Source organism: Orbicella faveolata, unplaced genomic scaffold, assembly GCF_042242905.1.
Source record: "Orbicella faveolata isolate gen_17 unplaced genomic scaffold, um_ofav_v1 contig_6, whole genome shotgun sequence".
In the NCBI taxonomy this organism is placed as follows: Eukaryota; Metazoa; Cnidaria; class Anthozoa; order Scleractinia; family Merulinidae; genus Orbicella; species Orbicella faveolata.
The window spans coordinates 55001-60000 of NW_028301590.1; positions in this window are offsets into that span (position 1 = coordinate 55001).

Here is a 5000-nt window from a genome sequence, read left to right on the forward strand (position 1 = left end):
TACTCAACGTAGCCAGTTCGCCAACTTCGCCGGGGAATCGAACCCCGCCTACCCGGTCAGAAATTGAACACACTTCGACAGACACGGGCTTTACACGACATCAAAGACGATCACGGGACAGACGTAACGACAAACATAACAAGACACAAACGGAACTGATACAAGCCTCTGTGCAGTACACCAATAAAGGAGACCCAGCACGAGAGGACACAAAAACAAAAAACGTTCGGATTAGAAGCATGGAGCTACTGCCCAGATTCGAGCAGACGAAAGACAACTGTCTAGATTCAGACAGACAAAAGACCCACAACCCAGCTTGAGACTAAAGATGAAGAACGAGACGATCGCCGACCACGGATGCTACAGCACCACGGGCCCCCCACTGGCGATGGAAATAGCGACGTTTCCTGGAAGACACAAACCTTTTGAAATGAATGGGCAGATGGAAGCGAACACGCGTTTTGACGTTCTCGATGACAGAGGCAGCTCCAGGGCGGACATCGCGAAAGCGAAAATCGTTCCGAGCGTGCCATATGAAGAATTTACAGACGTTGAGAATGTAAACAAAAACGCGAGGCACCACAGCTAACTCATCGGAGTTAAAACCGAAAAGGGCATGACGACAGACCAGAGAAGGAGCCAACGGAGAGGAAACAAACATTAAGGACTGAAGCCAAGAAAGAACACTATAAGCCAAAGGACAATGAAAAAACAGATGCTCAAGGGTCTCGGAGACCGGACCACAAAAGCAGGACGTGTTAAAGTCATAACCAAAAGAAGCCAGACGAGCAGCGGTGTAGAGGACACCATGAGCGATCTTCCAGGAAAGATCGATGACCTGACGGTCGGTGTCGAAGAAGAAAAGTTCCCTCCACGTAGTAGACCAATAAAGGACACCGAACGTAGGAAGGAACTTTACGACACAGTGGGGGGTAGCCAAATTTTCAGACAGAAGGTACTGGTAACAAGACTTGGTCGTCATCCCAGAGGCAGGGGTCAGAAAGTGAGGTGAAGACGACCCCATCACCAAAGAGGAGCGACCAGCAGAAAAAGAGCCGTCAAGCGAACGCCAGGCTAGAATGAGCGACTGGTAGAAACGAGGCAGAACCCTAGGATCAAAGTCAAAAGGACGAGAAAAAACATCAATAGGGGTGGCATTGAAGCAAGAGGAGAACCAGTAGGTCATGAAAGCGGACCAGCTAGATGGGGAGCTGGCAAAGCGTTTGATCCACTGGGCAACCAGGGACCACACTTTAAACTTGACGCTCACGACCGAAAAACCACCAAGGAGGGAGGGTTGGACAACGACTGAACGAGACACAAGGTCTCGTTTACCCTTCCAGAAGAAATTGAAAGCCAGAGTATTAAGCTCCTTGAGAACCCACGCAGGCATGTGGATAAGTGAAGCCACATACCAGACGCGGGAAAGAGCAAGGGCATTGATGACTAGGGCTCTGCCACGAAGAGAAAGCTGACGCTGCCTCCAAGAAGAAAGTACGTTTTCAACAGCTGCGATACGAGGCGTCCAATTACACTCCTCAAGATTTCCAACCCCGATGAAGACACCAAGGGCTTTGATCTTGGTAGAAGACCAGTCAAGATTGACGGGAGGGTCTTGACGACCATTCCACGAGCCAAGCCACAGACCTTTGGACTTAGAGAGGTTCAGCTTGGAACCAGAACCTCTCTCGTAGATGGAGTAGGTCTCAAAGGTGGCTTTGATGGCATCATCAGAGATGACGATGATGGACGTGTCGTCAGCATATTGAGAGATAGGAGGCAGCGGAGCCGGCACACCAGGAAGAGAAAGACCAACGATTCTTGGGTTGGCGCGAATGGAGACAGCTAGGACTTCGGAAACCAAGACATATAACAATGGGGACAGAGGACAACCCTGACGCACACCACGAGACAAGGAGAAAGGTTGCGACAGGTAGCCATTGACATTCACAAAACTACGTACATTATTGTAGAACAGATCAACCCAGCTGACAAAGGAGTCTCCGAAGCCCATAGACTGGAGGGTTTGACGCATAAAAGACCATTCTACACGATCAAAAGCCTTTTCCTGGTCGAGGGAGAGAATAGCCACCGGAACGTTGGACAGAGTGGCATAGTCGACAACGTCCCGAAGAAAGGCTACATTCTCTCCGATGAAGCGACCAGGAACACCACAAGTTTGGTCCTTCTCCACCACAAGATGAATGACTTTGAGGAGTCTACCAGCTATGACTCGAGAAGCAAGCTTGTAATCGACATTAAGAAGGGAGATCGGGCGCCAATTACGAATGTCAAGGCGATCACCCTTCTTGAAAGATAAAGAAATTACACCACTGCGCTGAGAGAGGGAGAGACAACCATCAAGATAACACGAATTAAGGACACAGACAAGGTCCTCACCGAGGACATCCCAAAATTTAACATAAAATTCCATGGGCAGGCCATCAGAGCCAGGCGCCTTACGTTTGGCCATGCCCAGTAGTGCAGACCGGCATTCGCCAACGGACAGAAGACCATTGCAACAAGAGGCCTGCTCGGGAGTCAAAGTCGAGCAGATGTTACTCAACAGTGACTCGCGAGCGGCAGCATCTGTAGGTTCAGAGGTGAACAAGCCAGAATAAAAAGAACAAATGGAGTCACAAAGGCCAGTGATGTTGGAGGTGATAGTGCCATCACTCTCTCTCAGCGCAGAAATACGACGATCAGCTGATCGCTTCTTCTCGAGACGGAAGAAATAAGCGGAAGACCGCTCCCCTTCCTCCACCCACCTAATCCTAGACCTAACTTGAGCACCACGAGCTGCCTCAAGGTCAAACCTGGACAGCTCAGCAAGGGTGGATTGATATGGGCCCAAGCAGGATAGACGACCAAGGTCAACATGAGATTTTAGGTGATCAGCCAGACGAGATAGAAGGGCTCGTTCGGCCCGACGTTCTTTAGCCTTTTTGGAACAATATCCAATTGTTAGATCTTTAATTTTGAATTTGCCAAGCTCCCACCAATCAGATAAGGACGGAAAATTATTTTGAGCAAGACGCCAAGAAAGCCAGAAGTCAGTAATCAATTTGGTATAGTCAGTATCTTGAAGGATGGAGACATTTAATTTCCATAAACCTGGACCAGGGGGGATGACATCAGGAATAGAAAAGGTAAACAACAAGGCACAATGATCCGAAAAGGAAAAAGGAACGATGTCACAAGCTGACACAGACGAGATCCAAGGATAAGGACATCCCATCAGGTCAATGCGGGACGCAAATTGACCGTCCCACCTGTTCCAGGTGAAGCTGGAAGAATTTGGATGAAGGTATCTCCATATGTCAACGACACAACATGAGTCAAAGAGACGGGTTAAGGCAGGAGTACTCTCCCTCGACGTGTCACCGGCACAGGAGCCGAAGCGATCGAGGGTACGGTCGAAGACCGTATTGAAGTCTCCGCACAAAACCGTTGGAATAGATGGGTCAACGGCATCAGCGATGCCATTGAAGAAGAGGTCTCGAGCAGGGTTGCGATTGGGGGCATACAAGCAAAGCACACGAAATGAAACATCATATAAGGAAAACTCACACAACAAGGAACGACCAGGAACTTCACACCAAGAATTAACTAGCCGGAGAACAGATCGATAAAGGACAATGCAGCCGCCGGAACGACGGGTACCAGGAGAAAGAACAAAACTAAATCCAGAAGAAGAAAACCAGGAATTACACTCCACATCGGAGATACAATGAGTTTCCTGCAAACACACAACATCTGCAGTGACAGGAAGAGATCGCAACCACTGCACAAGACCATCACGCTTAGAGGACTCACGAAGGCCGTTGACATTGAGAGAGATTATGGACAGAGCCATAAGGAGATAGGGAGGGAGCTTGAACGAGACTAAGAGCGTCTAGACGGTCGGTCAGGCGACATCTGGGGCATACCCCTATGAGCTCCAGGAGAGGATGGAACCAAAGGGGAGCGAGAACGCACTCGTTGAGGACTCTGGGAAGGAGCCCGACGAGGCCTGGGGGGTTGGGGGGTCTTGAACGGGGACTCAGAACCCGAGTCCGAATCCGTAACAACACCAGAGGGAGACTGACAAGCATTACTGTTTTGGTTTAATTTTGGTAGGGCAGATTCACCCTTTAAACTACTATTAGAACTATTATTAGACCCGGCCACTTTTGGACCAGATACACTATTATAAGATTCTTTAGTCACTTTTGGACCAGCTACATTACTATTAGATACTCTGGTCACTTTTGGACCAGCTACATTATTACTACCAGGTACGGAGGTCACTTTTGGACCAGCTACATTACTATTAGATATTTTGGTCACTTTTGGACCAGCTACATTACTATTACCAGATACGGTGGCCGCTTTTGGACCAGCTACATTACTATTAATGGATACAGTTTGAATTTGCTCGACCGCAGGTGGGTCGCTAGAGACAATTGCGTTATTTTGGAGGATGCTCTGACTGGCATCAGCTGAGCTCGAGAAGGAGGAGATGGAGGGGGATGAGGAAACAGCAGGGGAAAGCTCCATCTCTTCATCAGTGAATTGATGAATGGAATCCTCAGATCCGGAGAACAAGGAGAGCTGCGATGAGACTGGCTCACCCTGGGAAGACTCTCCCAAGACAACAGACGACTCCACCGCAGACAGGTGAGGAGATGCAAGATCGAGAGACATCAACGGTGGAGGAGCTTGATTTGTCACGGGATCGGCTGGAAGCACAGCATTAGGATCCATGGAGACAGGGGCAGGGGGATCGGGGTTGGGGACAGGGGGATTAGGGGTGGGGGCAGGGGGATCAGGGACGTGGGCAGGGGGATTAGTGTTGGGAGCAGTGGATGGACCCGCAGGAGCATGATGGTTCTGGGGAGTGGTACCCCAAGCATTTTTGCAGTCTTTTGCGAAGTGACCGGGCTGGTGGCAGCGTTTGCACTTGTTTTTGTCCGGACACTCCGCAGCTTTATGGGCCCCTTTGCAGATCGTGCACTTGA